The sequence below is a fragment of the Entelurus aequoreus genome, linkage group LG14 (assembly GCF_033978785.1).
Source record: "Entelurus aequoreus isolate RoL-2023_Sb linkage group LG14, RoL_Eaeq_v1.1, whole genome shotgun sequence".
In the NCBI taxonomy this organism is placed as follows: domain Eukaryota; kingdom Metazoa; phylum Chordata; class Actinopteri; order Syngnathiformes; family Syngnathidae; genus Entelurus; species Entelurus aequoreus.
In genome coordinates this window covers 31,496,113-31,514,861 of record NC_084744.1, presented here as the reverse complement: position 1 = coordinate 31,514,861, position 18,749 = coordinate 31,496,113, and the positions used below count along the sequence as shown (strand labels likewise).

General features: G+C 41.9%; 1 protein-coding gene; it reads left to right on the top strand.

Annotated features, from left to right (window-relative positions):
• The window catches only part of LOC133664736 (zinc finger protein OZF-like), a 519,603-nt gene that overhangs the window by 49,887 nt on the left and 450,967 nt on the right, over window positions 1-18,749 (top strand).

Sequence of the window (18,749 nt, the reverse complement as noted above, 5' to 3'; positions counted from 1 at the left end):
TACACACAAATACTTAATGTTAACATATATACTTGTAATATATGTGTGTGTGTGTACATACACACACATATATGTCATATATGTGTGTGTATGTACACACACACACACACATATTACAAGTATATACGAATACAATAAATACAACTAGACATTTAAAAGAAGTGTATGCATGAAATAACATGAAATTATGTTTACACTGCTAAAAAAAATACTGTATATATATTTGGCACTTAATAGCAGTATAAATAGTATAATATAGTATTTGACGCATTTAATTTAGTAATACTTGATACGTAAAATAAAGAAAATACGATATAATATAATATGATACAATATAACATCCATCCATCCATTTTCTACCAATTGTCCCTCTCAGCGTCGCAGTGGGGCTGGAGTCTATCCCAGCTGCACTCGGGTGGAACTCCACCTCATCACAGAGCCAACACAGACAATATTCACACACTCGGGACCCTTTAGTGTTGCCAATCAACCTATCCCCAGGTGCATGTCCGTGGTGGTGGGAAGAAGCCGGAGTACCCGGAGAGAAACAATAGAACATAATATATATTAATAATATAATATAGGCAGCACGGTGGAACAGGGGTTAGTGCATGTGCCTCACAATACGAAGGTCCTGGGTAGTCCTGAGTTCAATCCTCTGGATATTTCTGTGTGGAGTTTGCAGGTTCTCCCCGTGACTGCGTGGGTTCCCTCCGGGTACTCCGGCTTCCTCCCACTTCCAAAGACATGCACCTGGGGATAGGTTGATTGGCAACACTAAAATTGGCCCTAGTGTGTGAATGTGAGTGTGAATGCCAGGGTGTACGCCGCCTTCCGCCCGAATGCAGCTGAGATAGGCTCCAGCACCCCCCGCGACCCCAAAAAGGGACAAGCGGTAGGAAATGGATGGATGGATGGAATATAATATATATTTTAACTACGTGAACTCACATATTTAACTCTAATGTACTTCTACTAATCTATTAACCCTGCAACAACTACTTTGCACAGCTTCTTTCTCAATACGCTAGTCTGCATTTGCAGTGTGGAGCTTTGCAACATGTTGTGCCAAGAAACTGATTTAATAGAACATTTAAGAATAACACAGCCTATTAGCATAGTTACATGATTGTCAAATATCACTTTAATCATCTTATTCAAGTCTTACGAACAAAACATTTTAAGTGTTCTTGTCCTGACATAGCAGACGTCTAAAAGGCAAACATGTATCCATGAAAGTATGTAGAAGCTGCTGATGGTGTGTTTGCCAGAGAAGCAGCTGGAAGGAGATACCGTAAAAGTCCAGTCTCCAAGGTAAATACTGTACATTCTTATGGTCTACTTTACTTTACGTCAATATAGTCCATCCATCCATCCATTTTCTACCGCTTGTCCCTTTTGGGGTCGCGGGGGGTGCTGGAGCCTATCTCAGCTGCACATGGGCGGAAGGCGGGGTACACCCTGGACAAGTCGCCACCTCATCACAGGGCCAAAACAGATAGACAGACAACACTCACACTCCAATGTAGTCAATACTCAAAAACAAGGTCGAAAAAGTGCAGCTGGGAAGTGCACAGGAAACTTGCAATTACAAGCATGAGCAAAACAACAATCACTAAGCAAGGGCAAGCAATGGCCCAGCACTGACAGAAGGGCAGGGCTGGCATAAAAAGAAGCCTGACTGGCAACTTGGAACAGGTGTGCCCAGATTGCCAATCAGAGACAGGTGAACCAATTGACCAATTAAAAAAATAGACTTGTTTTTTGAGCATTATTCATGAAAAACAGATATTTTATCCCACAAGGTCACATACAAAGGATAAAGCGCTGGTTCCAATTTGCTAGTACAAAAAAAATGTCTCTTACAAAAGGTGTGAATAATTAGATGCACATCTTGTCGCTCCTCACGTTCAGCGTCAGATTGTTTGTTGCATGTCAAACTTGAGTTATTCCCCATAAAATGTGTTTTGCGTTCGTATTTTGGGCGTCTTTGGATTTGCATCATTTCTTAAAGATAAAACTGTGTCGTTTTTTTCCGACCTTTTGAAATGGATCACTTCCAAAAACCAAAGTAGGGCAGTACTGTATTGTACTGGGTTACTACACAACACTGACCGTTAGCATCATCTAGTGGTCAAAGTGGAGGAGTGCAGCGGCTTAAAAAAATTAAAGAAAAACATTTCTCAAACTGTTAACAGTTCTGAGGTGGTGTCCATTTGGCATAGTCATGCTGGACAAGAACTCTTGGCACCACCTCAAAGGCATCTGGAATGCTGTCCTCCGAGTCCTTGGTCATAGGGAGGATCTTAGTGTTGTCTTGTGCTGTGGCATTTCCAGTTGTGCTGGGTTCAATGCCACAGTGTACAGCCAGCTTGGCCTAGATCAGGGCTCACCAACCTTTTTGAAACCAAGAGCTACTTTTTGGGTACTGATTAATGCGAAGGGCTACCAGTTTGATACACACTTAAATCAATTGCCAGAAATAGCCAATTGGCTCAATTTACCTTTAAGTCTATGTTATTATTAATAATTAATGATATTTACACTTAATTGAACGGTTTAAAAGAGGAGAAAACACGAAAAAAATGACAATTAAATTTTGAAACATAGTTTATCTTCAATTTCGACTCTTTAAAATTCAAAATTCAACCAAAAAAAGAAGAGAAAAACTAGCTAATTCGAATCTTTTTGTAAAAATTTAAAAACTAATTTATGGAACATCATTAGTAATTTAATTTTAGAATTTTGATGACATGTTTTAAATAGGTTAAAATCTAATCTGCACTTTGTTAGAATATATAACAAATTGGACGAAGCTATGTTTCTAACAAAGACAAATCATTAATTCTTCTAGATTTTCCAGAACACAAATTTTAAAAGAAATTCAAAAGACTTTGAAATAAGATTTAAATTTGATTCTACAGATTTTCTAGATTTGCCAGAATAGTTTTTTTGAATTTTAATCATAATAAGTTTGAAGAAATATTTCACAAATATTCTTCGTCGAAAAAACAGAAGCTAAAATGAAGAATTAAATTAAAATGTATTTATTATTCTTTACAATAAAAACATTTTTTTTACTTGAACATTGATTTAAATTGTCAGGAAAGAAGAGGAAGGAATTTAAAAGGTAAAAAGGTATATGTGTTTAAAAATCCTAAAATAATTTTTAAGGTTGTATTTTTTCTCTAAAATTGTCTTTCTGAAAGTTATAAGAAGCAAAGTAAAAAAATTAATGAATTAATTTAAACAAGTGAAGACCAAGTCTTTAAAATATTTTCTTGGATATTCAAATTCTATTTGAGTTTTGTCTCTCTTAGAATGAAAAATGTCGGGCAAAGCGAGACCAGCTTGCTAGTAAATAAATAAAATGTAAAAAATAGAGGCAGTTCACTGGTAAGTACAGCTATTTGAGCTATTTTTAGAACAGGCCAGCGGGCTACTCATCTGGTCCTTACGGGCTACCTGGTGCCCGCGGGCACCGCGTTGGTGACCCCTGGCCTAGATTGAGTGTTGTTGCAGCCTCCTGTTTATAATAAGAGAAGAGTACATCAATAAGATTGTGCATTAGCACCCTCATCTTCCATTATTATTGGTATATACCAGGGGTCGGCAACCCAAAATGTTGAAAGAGCCATTTGGGTCCAAAAAAAAATAAAAAATTGGTTTGGAACGGCAAAAAATTAAAAGCCTTATATAAGTGATTTAATGAAGATAACACATGATGTAGGTGTCTGTATTAGTTATATTAGCCTACTATCAAAATGGCTTTAAAAGTCTTATACAAGTGTTATAAAGAAGACAACACATGATTTCAATCAATCAATCAATCAATGTTTATTTATATAGCCCTAAATCACAAGTGTCTCAAAGGGCTGTACAAGCCACAACGACATCCTCGGTACAGAGCCCACAGATTTAAGTGTCTATATTAGCTATATTAGCCTACTTTTATTTTTACAACATTGGAAAACATTAGTAAACCTTCTCAGAGGGTGAGACAACTCCTCGAAATGACTGTCTTAGAATGGCCAAAGGTATAGATGTGTGTGTCCAAGTTAAAGGAAATGGCGGGCTGTCTTCTTCTAATGAATTGATTAGAATCTATGCAAGCTGGGTAACATTTGCTGTGGTCTGGAACAACATGGCACACAAACAACTATCAGAAATGCAGCCAATATTACCGTATTTTTCGGACTATAAGTCACAGTTTTTTTCATAGGGTGCAACTTATACTCAGGAGCGACTTATGTCTGAAATTATTAACACATTAATAATATTGTTTAGCTCATTCACGTAAGAGACTAGACGTATAAGATTTCATGGGATTTAGCGATTAGGAGTGACAGATTGTTTGGTAAACGTATAGCATGTTCTATATGTTATAGTTATTTGAATGACTCTTACCATAATATGTTACGTTAACATACCAGGCACCTTCTCAGTTGGTTATTTATGCCTCTTATAACGTACACTTATTCAGCCTGTTGTTCACTATTCTTTAGACATTTTAAATTGCCTTTCAAATGTCTATTTTTGGTGTTGGATTTTATCAAATACATTTCCCCCAAAAATGCGACTTATACTCCAGTGCGACTTATATATGTTTTTTTCATTCTTTATTATGCATTTTCAGCCGGTGCGACTTATCAGATCTGAAAACATCACGGAAAACACTCTCTTCTTCAATATCTCCCCCCGCCCTCCTCTCTCTCACCCCAAACCCATGCTCATTGTGTCTCTTATCTAGAGTCGGCCTGGGAAGGAAAGCAAGGAGGATTCCTCCTCTCTGCCTTCTACATCAAGGCCGGCCCCAGTGCAAGCACTTTGTCATTAGATGATTTGAAAGCAAAAGAGTACAATATGGAACATTAGCTATTTGTAATATGACTATGAAAGTAAAGAAGTAACACAAAAATATGGATGTATGAATATATATATATATATCTCCGTCAATGGCTACCAAAAGCGCCTTATTGCAGTGAAACTTGCCAAGGGACATGTAAGCAAATATTAACATTGCTGTATGTATACTTTTGACCCAGCACATTTGCTCACATTTTCAGTAGACCCATAATACATTCATAAAAGAACTAAACTTCATGAATGTTTTTTGTGACCAACAAGTATGTGCTCCAATCACTCTATCACCAAAAAATAAGAGTTGTAGAAATGATTGGAAACTCAAGACAGCCATGACATGATGTTCTTTACAAGTGTATGTACACTTTTGACCAGGACTGTATGTGCAGCTAAAAAGAAGAAGATGAAATGGGCAAAGTGAAAGGAAACGGAGGCATGGCACTAATGGGACACTTACCTGACTAAGACACTGGAGGGCTGCTTGCACATGAGCCTTGAAGCCAAGCTGAACCTGTTTGGAGACTTAGTCTTAGACTAGTCAGGAAGTAGAAGAGCAGAATTCTGCTTCTGATTGAATTGACAGCTGAAAAGATGTGATATGAGTGAAGATGCACCTTCTGGATGGACTTCCTTCACCAGAGTGAGGTGTTGGCTTAGCATGAGCAGCGTAACCAGCTCACGGTGCCTTTTGTGCTCCCACAGCTGGTGACGCTGGTAACGAGTGTAGTCATAGGTGGATTAATGACCGGGCCTACCGGGCCCAGGCCCAGGGGGCCAGAGGCCCCAAGGGGCCAGGCCAACTTGGCCCCGCGGCCGCGACCCAAGCAAAACTACTTTTGCAAAAATAATAATCTTAAGCCCCAAGGGGCCAGGCCAACTTGGCCCCGCGGCCATGATCCATAGAGGGTAAGAGGCCCCAAGGGGCCAGGTCAACTTGGCCCCGCGGCCGCGACCCACAGAGGGCCAGAGGCCCCAAGGGGCCAGGCCAACATGGCCCCGCGGCCATGATCCATAGACGGTCAGAGGCCCCAAGGGGCCAGGCCAACTTGGCCCCGCGGCCACGATCCATAGAGGGTCAGAGGCCCCAGGGGGCCAGGTCAACTTGGCCCCGCGGCCACGATCCATAGACGGTCAGAGGCCCCAAGGGGCCAGGCCAACTTGGCCCCGCGGCCACGACCCACAGAAGGCCAGAGGCCCCAAAGGGCCAGGCCAACTTGGCCCCGCGGCTGCGAGCCACAGAAGGCCAGAGGCCCCAAGGGGCCAGGTCAACTTGGCCCCGCGGCCACGATCCATAGAGGGTAAGAGGCCCCAAGGGGCCAGGTCAACTTGGCCCCGCGGCCGCGACCCACAGAGGGCCTGAGGTCCTAAGGGGTCAGGCCAACTTGGCCCCGCGGCCATGATCCATAGAGGGCCAGAGGCCCCGAGGGGTCAGGCCAACTTGGCCCCGATCCATAGAGGGTCAGAGGCCCCAAGGGGCCAGGCCAACTTGGCCCCGCGGCCACGACCCACAGAGGCCCCAAGGGGCCAGGCAAAATTGGCCCCGCGGCCATGATCCACAGAGGGCCAGAGGCTCTCAATCATTATTATCAAAGCTAATTCTCAAATTGGATGGATCACACAACCTCACTCACATATTCTTTATCAATTATTAAAGGTTGTTTCTGAATTTTGATCACAGAACTTAATGCAAATATTCTTGATTGATTGACAAAGCTCATTCTCAAATTTTGATTACACAACCTTACTCTGACAAATTATCATTATCAAAAAGCTCTATCTCGAATTTGGATCACAGAATCTCACTCAAGTATTCTTAGCTGTGCCCCTCCCCCATCAAGTCTTTCATAAACCGGTCTGTTCTTTTAGAATCTCCTCATTTGGTATTTTGAACTCGTGAGAGACTGCTCAAAATTTGGTTTCCTTTCCCTCAGTTCAGACTCAGAGATAATTTGAAATCATTCAACAAGAAGTTTAACGCGCGCACACACACACACACACACACACACACTTGAGTTGAGCATTACTTGGAAATTCTTATATTTTCCATTTTGCTGTTATTATCAGCATCTTCCCATTTTGTCCTTTTCTTTCGAGAAAGTTTACAGTCTGACATTTGTCACTGCTGTCAGTTAATAACTTTTTGGTCTTTGACCCATTTTGTCATTTTCTCGATTCGATCGTCACTGACCACTCTCTCCTGTCTGGCAGACATCGTTGCTGCCATCATAGCTAGCAAGCTGCCTGCAGCGGGTCATCCCTATGTTCCCCGTCCCTATGTTACCCGGGTCCTATGTTCCCCTCTACCGGGGAACTAAGGACCCTTTTTAAAAAAAAGGGTTCTATGTTCCCCGCTGCGGGGAACGTACAACACTTTTTCCAGAAAAGGGTTCTATGTTCCCCGCTGCTTCCAATGCGCGACTAAGTAAGACGCACGCAGACACGCATGACAGAGACGCGTTTAAGTTGTCGAAGGAAGGAAGTTCGCGTTTGAGTTGCTCTATCTGCTGCCGCACGCCCTGTGACAGGTTAGGTTTAGGGATGGTTTTGGTCAGGGCACAATTTCGCCAAAAAAGTGCTCCACAACGCCCTGTGACAGGTTAGGTTTAGGGATAGTTTTGGTCAGGGCACAATTTCGCCAAAAAAAAGTGCTCCACAACGCCCTGTGACAGGTTAGGTTTAGGGATGGTTTTGGTCAGGGCACAATTTCGCAATTTCGCCAGATACAATGCAGGGAACATAGGACCCTTTTTTAGAAAAAGGGTCCTAAGTTCCCCGGTCGCATACAAAGACCCAGGAACAACCGGGGAACATAGGACCCGGGGAACATAGGACCCGGGGAACATAGGCACGCTCCCGCCTGCAGATAGCAACATTTTGGTGTCCTTTGGGAAAATATTTAGAAAGAAGACAAAAGTACACACAGTTGTACAACTATTATCTTTATGATCTTTTTTTTGTTAGTTTCTCTGTTACTGTGTGGCCAATTAAGCGACTTTTGGCCATACCTGGCTGGTGACATTTAGCGACTTTCTGGTTGATGTTAAGATTAATAATAGCAACAGTTCTCTTCATCTTAATGCAATTTATTGTGTCTGTCTCTCCACATTTTGCCATTAGGTACTTTGAGCTCTTGTTGGTCAGTCACTCTAAGGTACATTGTTGCTGCCATCATAGCTAGCAAGCTGCCTGCAGATAGCGACATTTTGGTGTCCTTTGAGAAATATTAAGAAAGAAGACAAAAGTACAAGACATTGTACGATTACTATCTTTTTAAAATTATTTGTTTCACTGTGTGATTGACCGACTTTGCCGCTAGATTTCGCGTCTTTTGGCCATACCTGGCTAGCGACTAAAAACATCATTTAGCGACTTTTTGGTTGTGAAGATAAGTGGTAAAAGCAGATCTTCCTGTTGGTCTTTCCACATTTTGCCATTTGGTACTTTGCACTCTTGTTGGTCACTCCAAGGCATTTGTCCCTGCCTTCAGCTAGTCACTTGGCTCTTTTGGAATATATTTCACTGTAATTGGCTCTCTCTCTCTCTTTCTCCTCAGTACAAATCAGCCTGTTCCCTTGCCATTCATCACTGACCACTCTGCTCTCCTGTCTGTCAGACATTATTGCTGCTTGCAGATAGCTTGGGGTCCTTAGAGAAAATATCAGAAGAGAAAAGTACACAATTATCTTAATTATCTTTTTTATTCAGTCAGTCCTTCAGTGAGTCCCAGTGTGTTGGCGATTAAGCAACGTTGGCATTCAATTAGCGACTTTTGGCCATACATGGCTGGCGACTCAAAAAACTAGAAAAAAAGTACAAAAAGTTGTACAATTAATATCTTTATTATCCTTAATTCCCCTGAATCCTAGAGTGTGTTGCAATTAAGCAACTTTGCTGCTAGGTTTAGCGACTCTTGTTTTGGGCATACCTGGCTAGCGACTACAAACATTATTCAGCAACTTTTTGGCTGTTAAGATTAACGTTAATAAATTAAATCCTAATACAATTTATTGTGTTGGTCTCGCCATCTTGCTATTAGGTACTTTGAATTCTTGTTGGTCTCTGCTAAGGTATCTGGCTGTTGTCTTTGCCTTCAGTTAGTCACTTGGCTCTGGAATATATTTAACTGTACTTGGCTCTCTCTTTCTCCTCAGTACAAATCAGTCTGTTCCCTTGCCATTTAGACATTTTCTTGATTGGATCATCACTGACCACTCTGCTCTCCTGCTGTCTATCAGACATCGTTGCTCCCATCATAGCTAGCAAGCTGCCTTGGTGTCCTTTGTGAAAATATTTAGATAGAAGACTAAAGTGCACGTCCCACTGGGAGGAGGCCCCGCGGCAGACCAAGGACCAGATGGGGGGATTACATCTCCTCTCTGGCCTGGGAACGCTTCGGGATTCCCCAGGAGGAAGTCGCAAATGTTGCTCTGGAGAGGGAAGTCTGGGGGTCTTTGCTGGAGCTGCTGTCCCCGCGACCCGATTCCGGATAAGCGGTTGAAGATGGATGGACTAAAGTGCACAAAGGTGTACAATTATTATCTTTTCAAAATATTTGTTTCACTGTCAGTGTGATTGACCGACTTTGCCGCTAGATTTCGCGTCTTTTGGCCATACCTGGCTAGCGACTGAAAACATCATTTAGCAACTTTTTGGTTGTGAAGATAAGAGGTAAAAGCAGATCTGCCTGTTGGTCTTTCCACATTTTGCCATTTGGTACTTTGCACTCTTGTTGGTCACTCCAAGGCATTTGTCCCTGCCTTCAGCTAGTCACTTGGCTCTTTTGGAATATATTTCACTGTAATTGGCTCTCTCTCTCTTTCTCCTCAGTACAAATCAGTCTGTTCCCTTGCCATTTAGACATTTTCTTGATTCGATCATCACTGACCACTCTGCTCTCCTGCTGTCTATCAGACGAATCAGTTGATTCTCTGCTCTCAATTGTCTATGCTAGTAAGCTGTTATTCTCTGCTTTGGAGTGTTGATGCTGGGTTGCTAGTTTTCTAAATCACCTCACACACTTGAAGGAAGCAGCACCGATCATAAACACACAAACAAACTCACACACACACACACACACACACACACACACACACATAGTTGGTTTATCTGTTGTGATAGGCAAAGAGCCAATGTGCAAAGAAAGAAGGGAAATATGGATCATAAACGTTTAAGTGGAGGAGCTAGAAAAAAAATTCAGCAAGAAAAGAAAAAAAAGGAATCAGTTTTACTTGAGAGTGTTCCAAATATCTCCAGCTTCTTCAGTACAAAGACATCTACTGAAAGCAATTCTATAAATGCTACTGCAAATTCAGCTAAGGTTAGCAATGCACCTGAGCTAGCATGTAGCTCCCAAGATCCTGAGACCACTACAAGTGTAGACACTGAACCAAATGCTTCTGATGCTTATGATTCAACCAATTCAGCAGTAGCCAGTTGCTCGGATGAATGTGAGGTCACTGCACCTCTGGACAGCATAGAAAATGAGCTGAATCTTTCTTCAACACCATCTACAGTGACAACTCTACCTAGTGATCCCGCTAAATGGGCTGAGACCCTCACTGAGTCAATGAAGGAAGTTCTTATTCAAAGAGGTGCAAAATCATTTCACAACCGTCACAGCCATTATCCAGCTTCTGTGAGGAACAGTGGGCTAGGAGGCAAAACCCGATGCCTAAACAATGAACATTTTACTTCACACTTGCCCAATGGACAACGAGTACAAAGAGAGTGGCTGATGTACTCTCCCTCTACTGGTAATGTTTACTGCTTTGCATGCAAACTGTTTTCCCCAAAAACGCATTCTTTTGTGACAGGCTATTGTGATTGGAAACACTCAGAAAGATTTGGTGAACATGAGCGAAGTGCTGAGCACATAACCTGCATGCAAGCAGTCTTGAACCGCGCCAAAGGTGCCACAGTTGATGCAGACCTGTTCAAACAGTTTCAGGCAGAGAGCAGCTATTGGAGGCAGGTGTTACAAAGAGTTGTTGCAGTCATTAAATTCCTTGCAGAAAGGGGCCTTGCATTTAGGGGTAAAAATGAATCGTTAGGGTCTCCTCTTAATGGGAACTACCTTGGTATTCTGGAGGTCCTGGCTGAATTTGATCCCTTTCTAAAGGATCACATCAGAAAGTTTGGGCAGATGGGTCGAGGTAATACCTCATATCTGTCCTCCACCATTTGTGAGGAATTCATTGAATTGATGGGTGCAAAAACCAAACAGGCTATAGCAGATGAACTGCAAGCAAGCAAATACTACTCTATCATTGTGGATTCAACCCCAGATTTATCTCATGTGGACCAATTGACATTCATATTCCGTTTTGTTAGCAAAGAGGGCAGTGTTGTTGAACGCTTTGTGGGTTTTGAGCCCATTACTAGCCATACAGGTGAAAGTTTGGCTAACTGTGTCATGTCTGTGTTGGAAAATCTAGGGTTAGAGCTGTCAAATTGCAGGGGGCAGGCTTATGATAATGCCAGCAACATGTCAGGGAGGTATAATGGGTTGCAGGCTCACTTAAAGAAAAGCAACCCATTAATACACTATATTCCATGTGCAGCTCACTCTTTGAATTTGGTGGGAGTCAACAGCATTGACAGATGTGGAAATGAAGTCTCTAAGTATTTTGACTTGATTCAGTCTATTTACAACTTCACAACTGCATCCACACACCGATGGGACAGGGTATTTGGCAATTCCAACATAGATCTCACACTTAAAGCTTTATCCAACACGCGTTGGAGTTGCCGTGCAGAATCTACCAAAGCACTGTGGCAGAACTACAGTAAAATAAAAGCAGCACTACAGGTTATTTCCACTGATGACACAGAGAAACGAGACACACGAACTGAAGCTGACAGTCTAGTGCGGAAGCTGGATTCACTTGAGATGGCCTTCATGGCAGGCTTTTGGGACACTGTTCTGTCCAGATTTCAGGCCACAAGTCTGCAACTTCAAAAAGCAGACATGGACCTTGGTACAGCAGTTAGATTGCTGGAATCTCTGCGCACCTTTGTTCTCTCCCAAAGAGATCTATTTGATCATTTTGAGCAGAAAGCCTTAAACATGTTGGGTGGCACCCCATCTTACAGGGCTGAACGGACGAGGAAACGTAAAAAGTTTGCTGATGAATCAGCATCCCCAGATGTTGTGCTTGAGGGAAGGCAACTGTTTCAAATAGAGACATTTATTGCCTCTATTGATCAACTGAGTTCAAGCCTTAATCACCGTCTGGAGGCCTACAAACATCTGAACAATTTGTTCAGTGTCCTTTTCTCTTTGGATACAGAGTCCAATGCTTCAGTCCTTCACAAGGCCAAGATTCTCACTGAATCATACCCATCTGACCTCAATGAAAGTCTTGGACAGGAGCTTATACAGTTCAAATCTTTTATACAGCTCAACAACACTGATGAGGAGAGGACCCCTTCAGGACTGCTCAAAACAATAATACATTTTGGACTACAGCCTACGTTTCCTAATACATACATTGCGCTACAGATTTTTCTCACTCTACCGGTCAGTAACTGTGAGGGAGAACGCTCATTCTCTCTTTTGTCAAGAGTAAAAAATGAGCTGCGCACAAGAATGACTCAGAAAAGATTAAATGCGTTATCTCTAATGGCAATTGAGAGTGAGCTGACAAGAGAGTTGGACTTCAATGATGTGGTGGATGATTTTGCAAAATTGAAAGCACGAAAGAAACCCCTTGCTTAAAGGTGCACTGTGTAAGATTTTTAGGTTATTTCCAGAATTCACCCATTCACTAATGTTAGGCTACCTGTTTTCATGAATACTTACCACCACCATAAAATTCTAAGTATCCATTATGACTTGGAGAATTGCACTTTTGCCATTTCTGGGAAGTGTCACCTGGATTGTGAAGATAGGATTGACTTTAGGCAGAAGCTTGGTGCTTTCTCTGGCAAACTGAACCTCAAGCTTCATTCTCTGCAGCTTTGCATTCTTGTGCAGACTTTCATCCACAAGGAACTTTTCAACTTCCCCACTATCGTGAAGGGGCCATCAAAAGATTTCAGTGTGTCCAGCATGTCTAGTCTCTTACTCTCCTTTCTTTGAGCCATCTCTTGTTTCTCATCTGCCCTACTCTCGAATTTTGCCTTCATGAATTTACTCCAGTTGAGTTCAACCTCCCTTTTTGCTTGTGCTGCTGCCTTGAAACCTCTGAAGCTCCTGGCTCTTCTGTAAAATTATTGACCTATTGACTGCGTTCAGTGTGCCCAACTTCTTCAGTTTGTAGTCCACCTTGCCACATTGTCTCTCCATCCCAATGTTGTGCACAGGGGTGCCATCAATGTTACTAGCCTGTTCACTGACAGGGTCCATTGGGAAGGTCTCCTCATCCATCCTCTGCCTGGCCAGGACAGTCTTCAGATGGGGCAGCATGAGATCTGTCAGCTGCTTCACTTCATCCAAGTATTCGGCAGCCACGTCTGACACTGAGTTCAGGACATGTCCAGTGCCTGTCCAGCCACTATAGCATTCTTGGAAATGGGCTATCTTGACCTGCATGCAGCCCTTGTACCATGAACTGGCCTACACCTTTCTTTGTGGTGCTCTCCGATGCATGTTATCATTTTACCTTTCTCCTTCTCCTCAAGCTTAACCACAAATAGATACAGACTTTGAGCCTCAATTTGCTGCACAGCTGCCGTTATGCCAATGTGTTTTCCTAAGATATTATTTTATTTTTAATGATAGAAGGGAGGAAAAGGGGGCAAAAATCATGTCCGATTTAGTTTTTTGGGTGGGTTGGGGGGTTTATTTCATGATAGCTACCAACTTCCAATACATAATATCTCTCAAATGACCCAATGCACCATCACTGAAGTGGGCGTAATCATTTTCAAAAATGTTTATTTTTAGGCCATTTATCCCCTCCCCCTGTGTCTGTGTGAAACCTGTGCTTGTCAGTGTCTGTGTGGTATACCTAATAGTGTGTGTGCAGTATGTGCACTCTTCTGTACAGTACAGTGTGCATGTCTGTTCACAGTATACAGTATTTCTTGCATAGTGCGTGCGTGTGTGTGCGCCCACACGCGCGGGGGGTTGAGGGGCCAAGACCATGTCAGGCCCAGGGGGCCAAAATTTCTTAATCCGCCCCTGAGTGTAGTGGATTGTCCGAAGCTTAAGCAGGCAACAAAAGTAGTTTAGTACAACAAATTTATTTACCCATTATCAGAAGAGCAGGTTGAATTAAGTTGGCCGTGCAGACAGACCACATGTTACTCCGGAGTAAACAAGACACACACAAGCCAAAATCGCTGTCGAGTTCCGGTCTTCTGCCATTTTTTATATGTCTCTTGTGCGTCATTGTTTGTTATCTAATGCGTCATGATTGTTTTGTTTTGGTTTTGTCTGTTCCAAAACAACCTTGTATCTCTTAGTCATATTTGGAAATTCTAAACATTCTGTAGACAGGTTGGCACAACTCCATATTCACCTTTGTCCCACTGGCACAGAATAGAAGAGGAATTAAATGAGCGTACATTCTTGACAGACATGCAATATAGGTCAAAGGTCAGAAATTCTACTACATACCCGCCTTCCAGGGTCTTAAGACCCTGGACCAAAACAATTTCTGATGTAGACCACTAAGTTAAATCTCTACCACAGATAGAGGCAAAAACCTCAATGTTTTTATACGAGGCAAAAATTCCGTCTATGACCCTCCTTCAGAGCGATCGCTGTTACCAGCCTGCAGTAAAACCATCTCACAGAACACATTTAGTGGCCTACCCTTTGATTTAGTAAAGGAATAACAAATACTTTGATCATGAACATCATTGAACATAAATAGATGAATGTATATAGACTTATGACTGTAAGACATTTGCAAAAATATTTTTCCCGGCATTTGCAATGAATGTAGTTACCAATATTGTTAATTATCAATTGATTTTGAACACACAACTGAATTTCGTATGAGTCCATGTTCGATTAGTGCTCGTATAGATGGCTCGGTGGTGCCTCAGGCTGATGGCCTGTCGACACCTCGTTGGGCTTTTGGCTGCCTTGGTGAAGAAAGCGATCCACTCAAACAGTCTGTCTCTATCTCTTCTTGGGGTGTGGTTCAGTCCATTGGGCAGACTGTTCAGTGGCCGGTGCGTGCTGGCCGAAATTGGGGAAAACTCAGGTAGAGTTGGAGCTGTGGGGGCTATGGGGAAGGCTGGGGCAGAGTATGGGGTGTGGGGCTTTGGTCCAGGCCCTCGGCTTGCTTCAGGGCCTCCTTCCACAGCTGCTGGAGTCCCGATGGACACATATTGGCTGGCAACCTTAGTCGTTCTCGTCATTGCTGGCAAGGTGTTGTCTCTCCTCTCGGTTCCTTCCAGTCAGGTATCGGGTGTTGGTCCTGGATTGGCTTTGACCGTGCCCCTCTTAGCGAGTGCAAGGGAATCTGGAGTGGCTGCTTTCATCCTCAAATCTGCACAGAGGAACTGGCACACAAATTATACATTTTGCAAACTTACCATTTTGGTCTCATGGTCTTTCCACCTTCCTAGGAAGCTGCTGGTCCTGAGAAGTGCTGATCTTGTGACTGAAGAAGATTAACCTGTTTTCTTAAAATAGGTGCCGTTGTTTGACCTAATCTTTTTGGGGAAACCATGTCGGGATATTAGATCATTCACAAAACATTTAATTACTGAATTGGCACCCTCCTTTGAGGTTGGGGTTGCTTTCGCCAACCACTGCAATTGTCAATCTAAATCATTACGTTCCTTTATCCTTGTACCGGATTGATCATATTGATTAAATAAAACCTCAACACGCTCAAACTTGACCCAATCCAAACTCACCTCCCCCCTCTGTCCCTCTCACAGCGACAGTGTTAGTCGTAGTAATAGTAATAGTAATAGTAGTAGTAGTATTAGTAGTTTCAGAAACATCCAAGAAAAAGAAAAGGCAGCTGATAGTCAAGTGCAGCAAGAACAGAGGCGGAGGACAGGTCATGTTTGAGGTCACTGTTCGCTTTTGCAATAGTACTTTGATATTTTACAACACCTGGTGAATTATTGTGGCCTCAATAATTCACTAAATAGTTGTATTTAATTTAGTCTATCTATGATGGGACAATGCACAGAAACATTAAGTTCAGAAACAGATATGTTCTGTACCAGATTATATCTAAATAGCTACTTTCCATCTGTAGTCCCTGGCTACCTAAATTAAAGGGATCCAAAAATCAAGCAATAAAATTATGACACTAATTAATCATAATTTATATACATTCATAATAATCAATAATTAATCAAAAATAATCATACTGTAGCATGTAATCAATTTTAAGAAAAGTCACCAAATGCCCCTTCATGGACACATACTTAAAGGCCTACTGAAACCCACTACTACCGACCACGCAGTCTGATAGTTTATATATCAATGATGAAATCTTAGCATTATAACACATGCCAATACGGCCGGGTTAACTTATAAAGTGACATTTTAAATTTGCCGCTAAACTTCCGGTTCGAAACGCCTCTGAGGATGACGTATGCGTGTGACGTAGCCCGGCGAACACGGGTATGCCTTCCACATTGAAGCCAATACGAAAAAGCTCTGTTTTCATTTCATAATTCCACAGTATTCTGGACATCTGTGTTCGTGAATCTGTTGCAATTATGTTCATTGCATTATGGAGAAAGAAGCTGAGCAAGCAAAGAAGAAAGTTGTCGGTGCGAAACGGACGTATTTTTCGAACGAAGTCAGCAACAACAGTACACAGCCGGCGCGCCTTTGTTTACATTCCCGAAAGATGCAGTCAAGATGGAAGAACTCGGATAACAGAGACTCTAACCAGGAGGACTTTTGACTTCGATACACAGACGCCTGTAGAGAACTGGGACAACACAGACTCTTACCAGGATTACTTTGATTTGGATGACAAAGACGCAGACGTGCTACCGTGAGTATGCAGCTTTGGCTTCTAAACATTTGATCGCTTGACCGTATGTGCGCAACTTTTTTTTTGCGTATGTACGTAACTTTTTTAAAATATATAAGCTTTATGAACCTTGGGTTAGGTGAACGGTCTTTTGGGCTGAGTGATTGTGTGTGTTGATCAGGTGTTTGAACTGTATTGGCGTGTTCTATGGAGCTAGGAGCTAGCATAGGAGCTAGGAGTTAGCATAACAAAGACGTAGGTGTTTTTATGCAGGATTAATTTGTGTCATATTAAATATAAGCCTGGTTGTGTTGTGGCTAATAGAGTAAATATATGTCTTGTGTTTATTTACTGTTTTAGTCATTCCCAGCTGAATACCAGGTACCGTGAGTATGCAGCCTTGGCTGCTAAACATTTGATAGCTTGACCGTATGTGCGCGTCACGTACGTAGCTTTTTAAAAATATATAAGCTTTATGAACATTGGGTTAGGTGAACTGTCTTTTGGGCTGAGTGATTGTGTGTGTTGATCAGGTGTTTGAATTGTATTGGCGTGTTCTATGGAGCTAGGAGCTAGCAGAGGAGCTAGGAGCTAGCATAACAAACACGTAGGTGTTTTTATGCAGGATTAATTTGTGGCATATTAAATATAAGCCTGGTTGTGTTGTGGCTAATAGAGTATATATATGTCTTGTGTTTATATACTGTTGTAGTCATTCCCAGCTGAATATCAGGTACCGTGAGTATGCAGCCTTGGCTGCTAAACATTTGATAGCTTGACCGTATGTGCGCGTCACGTACGTAACTTTTTAAAAATATATAAGCTTTATGAACATTGGGTTAGGTTAACGGTCTTTTGGGCTGAGTGATTGTGTGTGTTGATCAGGTGTTTGAATTGTATTGGCGTGTTCTATGGAGCTAGGAGCTAGCAGAGGAGCTAGGAGCTAGCATAACAAACACGTAGGTGTTTTTATGCAGGATTAATTTGTGGCATATTAAATATAAGCCTGGTTGTGTTGTGGCTAATAGAGTATATATATGTCTTGTGTTTATTTACTGTTGTAGTCATTCCCAGCTGAATATCAGGTCACCCCCGGCTCTCACAGCATCTTCCCTATCTGAATAGCTTCAACTCCCCACTAGTCCTTCACTTGCACTTTACTCATCCACAAATCTTTCATCCTCGCTCAAATTAATGGGGAAATTGTCGCTTTCTCGGTCCGAATCTCTCTCACTTCATGCGGCCATCATTGTAAACAATAGGGAACTTTGCGTATATGTTCAATTGACTACGTCACGCTACTTCCGGTAGGGGCAAGCCTTTTTTTTATCAGATACCAAAAGTTGTGATCTTTATCGTCGTTGTTCTATACTAAATCCTTTCAGCAAAAATATGGCAATATCGCGAAATGATCAAGTATGACACATAGAATAGATCTGCTATCCCCGTTTAAATAAAAAAAAATCATTTCAGTAGGCCTTTAATATACAATACAACCACACCTTATTTACATCATCACACAAAGACAATACATGCTTTTGTTCACATCTGTCATCATTCGTAACAACAACCAAGATTTTAACAGCCATACCTCACAATTTACAACAAAAATGCTCTCATGGATAAATATACTACACATTAAGTTGATGTGTCAACATAATGCCCCTCTTAGTGACCGTGTGAGCAGCCTTGATTGCTCCAAAGCCACCTTTTAACTTAAAATTTTCTATTCCTTTTGTTATAACGTGGAGAAGGCTAATTGGTCTGTACATGTTCTGGTCTTCTTTATTTCCTGCTTTATGGATTTAATCATAGTAGCAGTTTCTCGACGTGGTAGGGAAAGTGTTTTCCGTTATTGATTTATTTATCAATTGTTGTTATACGAGCAATAATACAATCCTTATATGTTTTTAGGAAGATAGTGTCCAACCCATATATATATATCTCTAGATCGTGAGTCTGATAATGCAGTGAAGATTTTGT